The 12,256-nt window shown below is 36.7% G+C and overlaps 28 non-coding genes across 28 annotated transcripts; all 28 read right to left on the minus strand.

The window, feature by feature from the left end:
- Window positions 1-255: 255 nt before the first annotated feature.
- Trnag-ccc (transfer RNA glycine (anticodon CCC)) lies at window positions 256-326 on the minus strand. The gene has a single exon. It is a non-coding gene; the product is annotated as a tRNA-Gly (tRNA).
- A 216-nt stretch (window positions 327-542) lies between these two features.
- Window positions 543-615, minus strand: Trnat-cgu (transfer RNA threonine (anticodon CGU)). Its single transcript has one exon. It is a non-coding gene; the product is annotated as a tRNA-Thr (tRNA).
- Window positions 616-980: 365 nt separating this feature from the next.
- Window positions 981-1,051, minus strand: Trnag-ccc (transfer RNA glycine (anticodon CCC)). The gene has a single exon. It is a non-coding gene; the product is annotated as a tRNA-Gly (tRNA).
- Window positions 1,052-1,267: 216 nt separating this feature from the next.
- On the minus strand, window positions 1,268-1,340 carry Trnat-cgu (transfer RNA threonine (anticodon CGU)). The gene has a single exon. It is a non-coding gene; the product is annotated as a tRNA-Thr (tRNA).
- A 652-nt stretch (window positions 1,341-1,992) lies between these two features.
- Trnat-cgu (transfer RNA threonine (anticodon CGU)) lies at window positions 1,993-2,065 on the minus strand. The gene has a single exon. It is a non-coding gene; the product is annotated as a tRNA-Thr (tRNA).
- A 652-nt stretch (window positions 2,066-2,717) lies between these two features.
- On the minus strand, window positions 2,718-2,790 carry Trnat-cgu (transfer RNA threonine (anticodon CGU)). The gene has a single exon. It is a non-coding gene; the product is annotated as a tRNA-Thr (tRNA).
- A 365-nt stretch (window positions 2,791-3,155) lies between these two features.
- Trnag-ccc (transfer RNA glycine (anticodon CCC)) lies at window positions 3,156-3,226 on the minus strand. The gene has a single exon. It is a non-coding gene; the product is annotated as a tRNA-Gly (tRNA).
- Window positions 3,227-3,443: 217 nt separating this feature from the next.
- Trnat-cgu (transfer RNA threonine (anticodon CGU)) lies at window positions 3,444-3,516 on the minus strand. The gene has a single exon. It is a non-coding gene; the product is annotated as a tRNA-Thr (tRNA).
- Window positions 3,517-3,881: 365 nt separating this feature from the next.
- Trnag-ccc (transfer RNA glycine (anticodon CCC)) lies at window positions 3,882-3,952 on the minus strand. The gene has a single exon. It is a non-coding gene; the product is annotated as a tRNA-Gly (tRNA).
- Window positions 3,953-4,169: 217 nt separating this feature from the next.
- On the minus strand, window positions 4,170-4,242 carry Trnat-cgu (transfer RNA threonine (anticodon CGU)). The gene has a single exon. It is a non-coding gene; the product is annotated as a tRNA-Thr (tRNA).
- Window positions 4,243-4,607: 365 nt separating this feature from the next.
- Trnag-ccc (transfer RNA glycine (anticodon CCC)) lies at window positions 4,608-4,678 on the minus strand. Its single transcript has one exon. It is a non-coding gene; the product is annotated as a tRNA-Gly (tRNA).
- A 216-nt stretch (window positions 4,679-4,894) lies between these two features.
- Window positions 4,895-4,967, minus strand: Trnat-cgu (transfer RNA threonine (anticodon CGU)). The gene has a single exon. It is a non-coding gene; the product is annotated as a tRNA-Thr (tRNA).
- Window positions 4,968-5,620: 653 nt separating this feature from the next.
- On the minus strand, window positions 5,621-5,693 carry Trnat-cgu (transfer RNA threonine (anticodon CGU)). Its single transcript has one exon. It is a non-coding gene; the product is annotated as a tRNA-Thr (tRNA).
- Window positions 5,694-6,345: 652 nt separating this feature from the next.
- On the minus strand, window positions 6,346-6,418 carry Trnat-cgu (transfer RNA threonine (anticodon CGU)). Its single transcript has one exon. It is a non-coding gene; the product is annotated as a tRNA-Thr (tRNA).
- Window positions 6,419-6,784: 366 nt separating this feature from the next.
- Window positions 6,785-6,855, minus strand: Trnag-ccc (transfer RNA glycine (anticodon CCC)). Its single transcript has one exon. It is a non-coding gene; the product is annotated as a tRNA-Gly (tRNA).
- Window positions 6,856-7,071: 216 nt separating this feature from the next.
- Window positions 7,072-7,144, minus strand: Trnat-cgu (transfer RNA threonine (anticodon CGU)). Its single transcript has one exon. It is a non-coding gene; the product is annotated as a tRNA-Thr (tRNA).
- Window positions 7,145-7,509: 365 nt separating this feature from the next.
- Trnag-ccc (transfer RNA glycine (anticodon CCC)) lies at window positions 7,510-7,580 on the minus strand. Its single transcript has one exon. It is a non-coding gene; the product is annotated as a tRNA-Gly (tRNA).
- A 216-nt stretch (window positions 7,581-7,796) lies between these two features.
- On the minus strand, window positions 7,797-7,869 carry Trnat-cgu (transfer RNA threonine (anticodon CGU)). Its single transcript has one exon. It is a non-coding gene; the product is annotated as a tRNA-Thr (tRNA).
- Window positions 7,870-8,234: 365 nt separating this feature from the next.
- Window positions 8,235-8,305, minus strand: Trnag-ccc (transfer RNA glycine (anticodon CCC)). The gene has a single exon. It is a non-coding gene; the product is annotated as a tRNA-Gly (tRNA).
- A 216-nt stretch (window positions 8,306-8,521) lies between these two features.
- Window positions 8,522-8,594, minus strand: Trnat-cgu (transfer RNA threonine (anticodon CGU)). Its single transcript has one exon. It is a non-coding gene; the product is annotated as a tRNA-Thr (tRNA).
- Window positions 8,595-9,245: 651 nt separating this feature from the next.
- Window positions 9,246-9,318, minus strand: Trnat-cgu (transfer RNA threonine (anticodon CGU)). Its single transcript has one exon. It is a non-coding gene; the product is annotated as a tRNA-Thr (tRNA).
- A 652-nt stretch (window positions 9,319-9,970) lies between these two features.
- Trnat-cgu (transfer RNA threonine (anticodon CGU)) lies at window positions 9,971-10,043 on the minus strand. The gene has a single exon. It is a non-coding gene; the product is annotated as a tRNA-Thr (tRNA).
- Window positions 10,044-10,408: 365 nt separating this feature from the next.
- On the minus strand, window positions 10,409-10,479 carry Trnag-ccc (transfer RNA glycine (anticodon CCC)). The gene has a single exon. It is a non-coding gene; the product is annotated as a tRNA-Gly (tRNA).
- Window positions 10,480-10,695: 216 nt separating this feature from the next.
- Window positions 10,696-10,768, minus strand: Trnat-cgu (transfer RNA threonine (anticodon CGU)). The gene has a single exon. It is a non-coding gene; the product is annotated as a tRNA-Thr (tRNA).
- Window positions 10,769-11,133: 365 nt separating this feature from the next.
- Trnag-ccc (transfer RNA glycine (anticodon CCC)) lies at window positions 11,134-11,204 on the minus strand. Its single transcript has one exon. It is a non-coding gene; the product is annotated as a tRNA-Gly (tRNA).
- A 216-nt stretch (window positions 11,205-11,420) lies between these two features.
- On the minus strand, window positions 11,421-11,493 carry Trnat-cgu (transfer RNA threonine (anticodon CGU)). The gene has a single exon. It is a non-coding gene; the product is annotated as a tRNA-Thr (tRNA).
- A 365-nt stretch (window positions 11,494-11,858) lies between these two features.
- Trnag-ccc (transfer RNA glycine (anticodon CCC)) lies at window positions 11,859-11,929 on the minus strand. Its single transcript has one exon. It is a non-coding gene; the product is annotated as a tRNA-Gly (tRNA).
- Window positions 11,930-12,145: 216 nt separating this feature from the next.
- On the minus strand, window positions 12,146-12,218 carry Trnat-cgu (transfer RNA threonine (anticodon CGU)). The gene has a single exon. It is a non-coding gene; the product is annotated as a tRNA-Thr (tRNA).
- Window positions 12,219-12,256: the final 38 nt, after the last annotated feature.

The raw sequence follows: 12,256 nt of genomic DNA on the forward strand, positions 1-12,256 counted from the left end.
AGTTCCCTTTTAAAGGAAAGCATGTATTTAGCCAATCAAAGTAGTAATATGATGCTTTGGCTAAAACCCACGAAAGTGCAAATTCTGTAGCTAGTAAATAGGTAAGGTTGAAATCAAACATACATACATATACATATAGTAACCGCTTGGTGCATTCGTGAAAGAAAAAAAATATCTACATGAAAAGAAATTAACCTTAAAACTTTTTTTTATTAGTATTTTAATTTTTGAAGAGTGTAAAAGGTGGCAAAAATTTGCGCCGCCCGGGAATCGAACCCGGGTCGCAAGAATGGGAATCTTGCATGATACCACTACACCAGCGGCGCTTCAATATGAAGAAGTGAATTTTATCTATTTCTATATATACGGGTACCCTGTGATACTGCAACTTGTCTACTGTTCACCACAAAATAAATCAACTTGTCATATACATCTAACATTCTTGCAACAGACCTGTAGTTGAATCGAGAAAAACTGTTACGGGCAATAGGAACAAAAATTTGTTAAAAGCAAGAAGTTTTGCGTAAAAAGGTGGCAAAATCTGCCCCCAGTGAGAGTCGAACTCACGACCCCTGGTTTACGAGACCAGTGCTCTAACCACTGAGCTATAGGGGCTTTGACGCATCTTTCGCTTAATGTAGTATATGTTCATCAGGCAAAATTTCTCTCTAAATTTGATGTAAAAAGCCAAATTCAGGATAGAATACTAGAAAACTCATTTTGTTCAGTTCCCTTTTAAAGGAAAGCATGTATTTAGCCAATCAAAGTAGTAATATGATGCTTTGGCTAAAACCCACGAAAGTGCAAATTCTGTAGCTAGTAAATAGGTAAGGTTGAAATCAAACATACATACATATACATATAGTAACCGCTTGGTGCATTCGTGAAAGAAAAAAATATCTACATGAAAAGAAATTAACCTTAAAACTTTTTTTTATTAGTATTTTAATTTTTGAAGAGTGTAAAAGGTGGCAAAAATTTGCGCCGCCCGGGAATCGAACCCGGGTCGCAAGAATGGGAATCTTGCATGATACCACTACACCAGCGGCGCTTCAATATGAAGAAGTGAATTTTATCTATTTCTATATATACGGGTACCCTGTGATACTGCAACTTGTCTACTGTTCACCACAAAATAAATCAACTTGTCATATACATCTAACATTCTTGCAACAGACCTGTAGTTGAATCGAGAAAAACTGTTACGGGCAATAGGAACAAAAATTTGTTAAAAGCAAGAAGTTTTGCGTAAAAAGGTGGCAAAATCTGCCCCCAGTGAGAGTCGAACTCACGACCCCTGGTTTACGAGACCAGTGCTCTAACCACTGAGCTATAGGGGCTTTGACGCATCTTTCGCTTAATGTAGTATATGTTCATCAGGCAAAATTTCTCTCTAAATTTGATGTAAAAAGCCAAATTCAGGATAGAATACTAGAAAACTCATTTTGTTCAGTTCCCTTTTAAAGGAAAGCATGTATTTAGCCAATCAAAGTAGTAATATGATGCTTTGGCTAAAACCCACGAAAGTGCAAATTCTGTAGCTAGTAAATAGGTAAGGTTGAAATCAAACATACATACATATACATATAGTAACCGCTTGGTGCATTCGTGAAAGAAAAAAATATCTACATGAAAAGAAATTAACCTTAAAACTTTTTTTTATTAGTATTTTAATTTTTGAAGAGTGTAAAAGGTGGCAAAAATTTGCGCCGCCCGGGAATCGAACCCGGGTCGCAAGAATGGGAATCTTGCATGATACCACTACACCAGCGGGGCTTCAATATGAAGAAGTGAATTTTATCTATTTCTATATATACGGGTACCCTGTGATACTGCAACTTGTCTACTGTTCACCACAAAATAAATCAACTTGTCATATACATCTAACATTCTTGCAACAGACCTGTAGTTGAATCGAGAAAAACTGTTACGGGCAATAGGAACAAAAATTTGTTAAAAGCAAGAAGTTTTGCGTAAAAAGGTGGCAAAATCTGCCCCCAGTGAGAGTCGAACTCACGACCCCTGGTTTACGAGACCAGTGCTCTAACCACTGAGCTATAGGGGCTTTGACGCATCTTTCGCTTAATGTAGTATATGTTCATCAGGCAAAATTTCTCTCTAAATTTGATGTAAAAAGCCAAATTCAGGATAGAATACTAGAAAACTCATTTTGTTCAGTTCCCTTTTAAAGGAAAGCATGTATTTAGCCAATCAAAGTAGTAATATGATGCTTTGGCTAAAACCCACGAAAGTGCAAATTCTGTAGCTAGTAAATAGGTAAGGTTGAAATCAAACATACATACATATACATATAGTAACCGCTTGGTGCATTCGTGAAAGAAAAAAATATCTACATGAAAAGAAATTAACCTTAAAACTTTTTTTTATTAGTATTTTAATTTTTGAAGAGTGTAAAAGGTGGCAAAAATTTGCGCCGCCCGGGAATCGAACCCGGGTCGCAAGAATGGGAATCTTGCATAATACCACTACACCAGCGGCGCTTCAATATGAAGAAGTGAATTTTATCTATTTCTATATATACGGGTACCCTGTGATACTGCAACTTGTCTACTGTTCACCACAAAATAAATCAACTTGTCATATACATCTAACATTCTTGCAACAGACCTGTAGTTGAATCGAGAAAAACTGTTACGGGCAATAGGAACAAAAATTTGTTAAAAGCAAGAAGTTTTGCGTAAAAAGGTGGCAAAATCTGCCCCCAGTGAGAGTCGAACTCACGACCCCTGGTTTACGAGACCAGTGCTCTAACCACTGAGCTATAGGGGCTTTGACGCATCTTTCGCTTAATGTAGTATATGTTCATCAGGCAAAATTTCTCTCTAAATTTGATGTAAAAAGCCAAATTCAGGATAGAATACTAGAAAACTCATTTTGTTCAGTTCCCTTTTAAAGGAAAGCATGTATTTAGCCAATCAAAGTAGTAATATGATGCTTTGGCTAAAACCCACGAAAGTGCAAATTCTGTAGCTAGTAAATAGGTAAGGTTGAAATCAAACATACATACATATACATATAGTAACCGCTTGGTGCATTCGTGAAAGAAAAAAATATCTACATGAAAAGAAATTAACCTTAAAACTTTTTTTTATTAGTATTTTAATTTTTGAAGAGTGTAAAAGGTGGCAAAAATTTGCGCCGCCCGGGAATCGAACCCGGGTCGCAAGAATGGGAATCTTGCATGATACCACTACACCAGCGGCGCTTCAATATGAAGAAGTGAATTTTATCTATTTCTATATATACGGGTACCCTGTGATACTGCAACTTGTCTACTGTTCACCACAAAATAAATCAACTTGTCATATACATCTAACATTCTTGCAACAGACCTGTAGTTGAATCGAGAAAAACTGTTACGGGCAATAGGAACAAAAATTTGTTAAAAGCAAGAAGTTTTGCGTAAAAAAGGTGGCAAAATCTGCCCCCAGTGAGAGTCGAACTCACGACCCCTGGTTTACGAGACCAGTGCTCTAACCACTGAGCTATAGGGGCTTTGACGCATCTTTCGCTTAATGTAGTATATGTTCATCAGGCAAAATTTCTCTCTAAATTTGATGTAAAAAGCCAAATTCAGGATAGAATACTAGAAAACGCATTTTGTTCAGTTCCCTTTTAAAGGAAAGCATGTATTTAGCCAATCAAAGTAGTAATATGATGCTTTGGCTAAAACCCACGAAAGTGCAAATTCTGTAGCTAGTAAATAGGTAAGGTTGAAATCAAACATACATACATATACATATAGTAACCGCTTGGTGCATTCGTGAAAGAAAAAAATATCTACATGAAAAGAAATTAACCTTAAAACTTTTTTTTATTAGTATTTTAATTTTTGAAGAGTGTAAAAGGTGGCAAAAATTTGCGCCGCCCGGGAATCGAACCCGGGTCGCAAGAATGGGAATCTTGCATGATACCACTACACCAGCGGCGCTTCAATATGAAGAAGTGAATTTTATCTATTTCTATATATACGGGTACCCTGTGATACTGCAACTTGTCTACTGTTCACCACAAAATAAATCAACTTGTCATATACATCTAACATTCTTGCAACAGACCTGTAGTTGAATCGAGAAAAACTGTTACGGGCAATAGGAACAAAAATTTGTTAAAAGCAAGAAGTTTTGCGTAAAAAGGTGGGCAAAATCTGCCCCCAGTGAGAGTCGAACTCACGACCCCTGGTTTACGAGACCAGTGCTCTAACCACTGAGCTATAGGGGCTTTGACGCATCTTTCGCTTAATGTAGTATATGTTCATCAGGCAAAATTTCTCTCTAAATTTGATGTAAAAAGCCAAATTCAGGATAGAATACTAGAAAACTCATTTTGTTCAGTTCCCTTTTAAAGGAAAGCATGTATTTAGCCAATCAAAGTAGTAATATGATGCTTTGGCTAAAACCCACGAAAGTGCAAATTCTGTAGCTAGTAAATAGGTAAGGTTGAAATCAAACATACATACATATACATATAGTAACCGCTTGGTGCATTCGTGAAAGAAAAAAATATCTACATGAAAAGAAATTAACCTTAAAACTTTTTTTTATTAGTATTTTAATTTTTGAAGAGTGTAAAAGGTGGCAAAAATTTGCGCCGCCCGGGAATCGAACCCGGGTCGCAAGAATGGGAATCTTGCATGATACCACTACACCAGCGGCGCTTCAATATGAAGAAGTGAATTTTATCTATTTCTATATATACGGGTACCCTGTGATACTGCAACTTGTCTACTGTTCACCACAAAATAAATCAACTTGTCATATACATCTAACATTCTTGCAACAGACCTGTAGTTGAATCGAGAAAAACTGTTACGGGCAATAGGAACAAAAATTTGTTAAAAGCAAGAAGTTTTGCGTAAAAAGGTGGCAAAATCTGCCCCCAGTGAGAGTCGAACTCACGACCCCTGGTTTACGAGACCAGTGCTCTAACCACTGAGCTATAGGGGCTTTGACGCATCTTTCGCTTAATGTAGTATATGTTCATCAGGCAAAATTTCTCTCTAAATTTGATGTAAAAAGCCAAATTCAGGATAGAATACTAGAAAACTCATTTTGTTCAGTTCCCTTTTAAAGGAAAGCATGTATTTAGCCAATCAAAGTAGTAATATGATGCTTTGGCTAAAACCCACGAAAGTGCAAATTCTGTAGCTAGTAAATAGGTAAGGTTGAAATCAAACATACATACATATACATATAGTAACCGCTTGGTGCATTCGTGAAAGAAAAAAATATCTACATGAAAAGAAATTAACCTTAAAACTTTTTTTTATTAGTATTTTAATTTTTGAAGAGTGTAAAAGGTGGCAAAAATTTGCGCCGCCCGGGAATCGAACCCGGGTCGCAAGAATGGGAATCTTGCATGATACCACTACACCAGCGGGGCTTCAATATGAAGAAGTGAATTTTATCTATTTCTATATATACGGGTACCCTGTGATACTGCAACTTGTCTACTGTTCACCACAAAATAAATCAACTTGTCATATACATCTAACATTCTTGCAACAGACCTGTAGTTGAATCGAGAAAAACTGTTACGGGCAATAGGAACAAAAAATTTGTTAAAAGCAAGAAGTTTTGCGTAAAAAGGTGGCAAAATCTGCCCCCAGTGAGAGTCGAACTCACGACCCCTGGTTTACGAGACCAGTGCTCTAACCACTGAGCTATAGGGGCTTTGACGCATCTTTCGCTTAATGTAGTATATGTTCATCAGGCAAAATTTCTCTCTAAATTTGATGTAAAAAGCCAAATTCAGGATAGAATACTAGAAAACTCATTTTGTTCAGTTCCCTTTTAAAGGAAAGCATGTATTTAGCCAATCAAAGTAGTAATATGATGCTTTGGCTAAAACCCACGAAAGTGCAAATTCTGTAGCTAGTAAATAGGTAAGGTTGAAATCAAACATACATACATATACATATAGTAACCGCTTGGTGCATTCGTGAAAGAAAAAAATATCTACATGAAAAGAAATTAACCTTAAAACTTTTTTTTATTAGTATTTTAATTTTTGAAGAGTGTAAAAGGTGGCAAAAATTTGCGCCGCCCGGGAATCGAACCCGGGTCGCAAGAATGGGAATCTTGCATAATACCACTACACCAGCGGCGCTTCAATATGAAGAAGTGAATTTTATCTATTTCTATATATACGGGTACCCTGTGATACTGCAACTTGTCTACTGTTCACCACAAAATAAATCAACTTGTCATATACATCTAACATTCTTGCAACAGACCTGTAGTTGAATCGAGAAAAACTGTTACGGGCAATAGGAACAAAAATTTGTTAAAAGCAAGAAGTTTTGCGTAAAAAGGTGGCAAAATCTGCCCCCAGTGAGAGTCGAACTCACGACCCCTGGTTTACGAGACCAGTGCTCTAACCACTGAGCTATAGGGGCTTTGACGCATCTTTCGCTTAATGTAGTATATGTTCATCAGGCAAAATTTCTCTCTAAATTTGATGTAAAAAGCCAAATTCAGGATAGAATACTAGAAAACTCATTTTGTTCAGTTCCCTTTTAAAGGAAAGCATGTATTTAGCCAATCAAAGTAGTAATATGATGCTTTGGCTAAAACCCACGAAAGTGCAAATTCTGTAGCTAGTAAATAGGTAAGGTTGAAATCAAACATACATACATTATACATATAGTAACCGCTTGGTGCATTCGTGAAAGAAAAAAATATCTACATGAAAAGAAATTAACCTTAAAACTTTTTTTTATTAGTATTTTAATTTTTGAAGAGTGTAAAAGGTGGCAAAAATTTGCGCCGCCCGGGAATCGAACCCGGGTCGCAAGAATGGGAATCTTGCATGATACCACTACACCAGCGGCGCTTCAATATGAAGAAGTGAATTTTATCTATTTCTATATATACGGGTACCCTGTGATACTGCAACTTGTCTACTGTTCACCACAAAATAAATCAACTTGTCATATACATCTAACATTCTTGCAACAGACCTGTAGTTGAATCGAGAAAAACTGTTACGGGCAATAGGAACAAAAATTTGTTAAAAGCAAGAAGTTTTGCGTAAAAAGGTGGCAAAATCTGCCCCCAGTGAGAGTCGAACTCACGACCCCTGGTTTACGAGACCAGTGCTCTAACCACTGAGCTATAGGGGCTTTGACGCATCTTTCGCTTAATGTAGTATATGTTCATCAGGCAAAATTTCTCTCTAAATTTGATGTAAAAAGCCAAATTCAGGATAGAATACTAGAAAACGCATTTTGTTCAGTTCCCTTTTAAAGGAAAGCATGTATTTAGCCAATCAAAGTAGTAATATGATGCTTTGGCTAAAACCCACGAAAGTGCAAATTCTGTAGCTAGTAAATAGGTAAGGTTGAAATCAAACATACATACATATACATATAGTAACCGCTTGGTGCATTCGTGAAAGAAAAAAATATCTACATGAAAAGAAATTAACCTTAAAACTTTTTTTTATTAGTATTTTAATTTTTGAAGAGTGTAAAAGGTGGCAAAAATTTGCGCCGCCCGGGAATCGAACCCGGGTCGCAAGAATGGGAATCTTGCATGATACCACTACACCAGCGGCGCTTCAATATGAAGAAGTGAATTTTATCTATTTCTATATATACGGGTACCCTGTGATACTGCAACTTGTCTACTGTTCACCACAAAATAAATCAACTTGTCATATACATCTAACATTCTTGCAACAGACCTGTAGTTGAATCGAGAAAAACTGTTACGGGCAATAGGAACAAAAATTTGTTAAAAGCAAGAAGTTTTGCGTAAAAAGGTGGCAAAATCTGCCCCCAGTGAGAGTCGAACTCACGACCCCTGGTTTACGAGACCAGTGCTCTAACCACTGAGCTATAGGGGCTTTGACGCATCTTTCGCTTAATGTAGTATATGTTCATCAGGCAAAATTTCTCTCTAAATTTGATGTAAAAAGCCAAATTCAGGATAGAATACTAGAAAACTCATTTTGTTCAGTTCCCTTTTAAAGGAAAGCATGTATTTAGCCAATCAAAGTAGTAATATGATGCTTTGGCTAAAACCCACGAAAGTGCAAATTCTGTAGCTAGTAAATAGGTAAGGTTGAAATCAAACATACATACATATACATATAGTAACCGCTTGGTGCATTCGTGAAAGAAAAAAATATCTACATGAAAAGAAATTAACCTTAAAACTTTTTTTTATTAGTATTTTAATTTTTGAAGAGTGTAAAAGGTGGCAAAAATTTGCGCCGCCCGGGAATCGAACCCGGGTCGCAAGAATGGGAATCTTGCATGATACCACTACACCAGCGGCGCTTCAATATGAAGAAGTGAATTTTATCTATTTCTATATATACGGGTACCCTGTGATACTGCAACTTGTCTACTGTTCACCACAAAATAAATCAACTTGTCATATACATCTAACATTCTTGCAACAGACCTGTAGTTGAATCGAGAAAAACTGTTACGGGCAATAGGAACAAAAATTTGTTAAAAGCAAGAAGTTTTGCGTAAAAAGGTGGCAAAATCTGCCCCCAGTGAGAGTCGAACTCACGACCCCTGGTTTACGAGACCAGTGCTCTAACCACTGAGCTATAGGGGCTTTGACGCATCTTTCGCTTAATGTAGTATATGTTCATCAGGCAAAATTTCTCTCTAAATTTGATGTAAAAAGCCAAATTCAGGATAGAATACTAGAAAACTCATTTTGTTCAGTTCCCTTTTAAAGGAAAGCATGTATTTAGCCAATCAAAGTAGTAATATGATGCTTTGGCTAAAACCCACGAAAGTGCAAATTCTGTAGCTAGTAAATAGGTAAGGTTGAAATCAAACATACATACATATACATATAGTAACCGCTTGGTGATTCGTGAAAGAAAAAAATATCTACATGAAAAGAAATTAACCTTAAAACTTTTTTTTATTAGTATTTTAATTTTTGAAGAGTGTAAAAGGTGGCAAAAATTTGCGCCGCCCGGGAATCGAACCCGGGTCGCAAGAATGGGAATCTTGCATGATACCACTACACCAGCGGGGCTTCAATATGAAGAAGTGAATTTTATCTATTTCTATATATACGGGTACCCTGTGATACTGCAACTTGTCTACTGTTCACCACAAAATAAATCAACTTGTCATATACATCTAACATTCTTGCAACAGACCTGTAGTTGAATCGAGAAAAACTGTTACGGGCAATAGGAACAAAAATTTGTTAAAAGCAAGAAGTTTTGCGTAAAAAGGTGGCAAAATCTGCCCCCAGTGAGAGTCGAACTCACGACCCCTGGTTTACGAGACCAGTGCTCTAACCACTGAGCTATAGGGGCTTTGACGCATCTTTCGCTTAATGTAGTATATGTTCATCAGGCAAAATTTCTCTCTAAATTTGATGTAAAAAGCCAAATTCAGGATAGAATACTAGAAAACTCATTTTGTTCAGTTCCCTTTTAAAGGAAAGCATGTATTTAGCCAATCAAAGTAGTAATATGATGCTTTGGCTAAAACCCACGAAAGTGCAAATTCTGTAGCTAGTAAATAGGTAAGGTTGAAATCAAACATACATACATATACATATAGTAACCGCTTGGTGCATTCGTGAAAGAAAAAAATATCTACATGAAAAGAAATTAACCTTAAAACTTTTTTTTATTAGTATTTTAATTTTTGAAGAGTGTAAAAGGTGGCAAAAATTTGCGCCGCCCGGGAATCGAACCCGGGTCGCAAGAATGGGAATCTTGCATAATACCACTACACCAGCGGCGCTTCAATATGAAGAAGTGAATTTTATCTATTTCTATATATACGGGTACCCTGTGATACTGCAACTTGTCTACTGTTCACCACAAAATAAATCAACTTGTCATATACATCTAACATTCTTGCAACAGACCTGTAGTTGAATCGAGAAAAACTGTTACGGGCAATAGGAACAAAAATTTGTTAAAAGCAAGAAGTTTTGCGTAAAAAGGTGGCAAAATCTGCCCCCAGTGAGAGTCGAACTCACGACCCCTGGTTTACGAGACCAGTGCTCTAACCACTGAGCTATAGGGGCTTTGACGCATCTTTCGCTTAATGTAGTATATGTTCATCAGGCAAAATTTCTCTCTAAATTTGATGTAAAAAGCCAAATTCAGGATAGAATACTAGAAAACTCATTTTGTTCAGTTCCCTTTTAAAGGAAAGCATGTATTTAGCCAATCAAAGTAGTAATATGATGCTTTGGCTAAAACCCACGAAAGTGCAAATTCTGTAGCTAGTAAATAGGTAAGGTTGAAATCAAACATACATACATATACATATAGTAACCGCTTGGTGCATTCGTGAAAGAAAAAAATATCTACATGAAAAGAAATTAACCTTAAAACTTTTTTTTATTAGTATTTTAATTTTTGAAGAGTGTAAAAGGTGGCAAAAATTTGCGCCGCCCGGGAATCGAACCCGGGTCGCAAGAATGGGAATCTTGCATGATACCACTACACCAGCGGCGCTTCAATATGAAGAAGTGAATTTTATCTATTTCTATATATACGGGTACCCTGTGATACTGCAACTTGTCTACTGTTCACCACAAAATAAATCAACTTGTCATATACATCTAACATTCTTGCAACAGACCTGTAGTTGAATCGAGAAAAACTGTTACGGGCAATAGGAACAAAAATTTGTTAAAAGCAAGAAGTTTTGCGTAAAAAGGTGGCAAAATCTGCCCCCAGTGAGAGTCGAACTCACGACCCCTGGTTTACGAGACCAGTGCTCTAACCACTGAGCTATAGGGGCTTTGACGCATCTTTCGCTTAATGTAGTATATGTTCATCAGGCAAAATTTCTCTCTAAATTTGATGTAAAAAGCCAAATTCAGGATAGAATACTAGAAAACGCATTTTGTTCAGTTCCCTTTTAAAGGAAAGCATGTATTTAGCCAATCAAAGTAGTAATATGATGCTTTGGCTAAAACCCACGAAAGTGCAAATTCTGTAGCTAGTAAATAGGTAAGGTTGAAATCAAACATACATACATATACATATAGTAACCGCTTGGTGCATTCGTGAAAGAAAAAAATATCTACATGAAAAGAAATTAACCTTAAAACTTTTTTTTATTAGTATTTTAATTTTTGAAGAGTGTAAAAGGTGGCAAAAATTTGCGCCGCCCGGGAATCGAACCCGGGTCGCAAGAATGGGAATCTTGCATGATACCACTACACCAGCGGCGCTTCAATATGAAGAAGTGAATTTTATCTATTTCTATATATACGGGTACCCTGTGATACTGCAACTTGTCTACTGTTCACCACAAAATAAATCAACTTGTCATATACATCTAACATTCTTGCAACAGACCTGTAGTTGAATCGAGAAAAACTGTTACGGGCAATAGGAACAAAAATTTGTTAAAAGCAAGAAGTTTTGCGTAAAAAGGTGGCAAAATCTGCCCCCAGTGAGAGTCGAACTCACGACCCCTGGTTTACGAGACCAGTGCTCTAACCACTGAGCTATAGGGGCTTTGACGCATCTTTCGCTTAATGTAGTATATGTTCATCAGGCAAAATTTCTCTCTAAATTTGATGTAAAAAGCCAAATTCAGGATAGAATACTAGAAAACTCATTTTGTTCAGTTCCCTTTTAAAGGAAAGCATGTATTTAGCCAATCAAAGTAGTAATATGATGCTTTGGCTAAAACCCACGAAAGTGCAAATTCTGTAGCTAGTAAATAGGTAAGGTTGAAATCAAACATACATACATATACATATAGTAACCGCTTGGTGCATTCGTGAAAGAAAAAAATATCTACATGAAAAGAAATTAACCTTAAAACTTTTTTTTATTAGTATTTTAATTTTTGAAGAGTGTAAAAGGTGGCAAAAATTTGCGCCGCCCGGGAATCGAACCCGGGTCGCAAGAATGGGAATCTTGCATGATACCACTACACCAGCGGCGCTTCAATATGAAGAAGTGAATTTTATCTATTTCTATATATACGGGTACCCTGTGATACTGCAACTTGTCTACTGTTCACCACAAAATAAATCAACTTGTCATATACATCTAACATTCTTGCAACAGACCTGTAGTTGAATCGAGAAAAACTGTTACGGGCAATAGGAACAAAAATTTGTTAAAAGCAAGAAGTTTTGCGTAAAAAGGTGGCAAAATCTGCCCCCAGTGAGAGTCGAACTCACGACCCCTGGTTTACGAGACCAGTGCTCTAACCACTGAGCTATAGGGGCTTTGACGCATCTTTCGCTTAATGTAGTATATGTTCATC

The sequence above is a fragment of the Mytilus edulis genome, unplaced genomic scaffold (assembly GCF_963676685.1).
Source record: "Mytilus edulis unplaced genomic scaffold, xbMytEdul2.2 SCAFFOLD_208, whole genome shotgun sequence".
Taxonomy (NCBI): domain Eukaryota; kingdom Metazoa; phylum Mollusca; class Bivalvia; order Mytilida; family Mytilidae; genus Mytilus; species Mytilus edulis.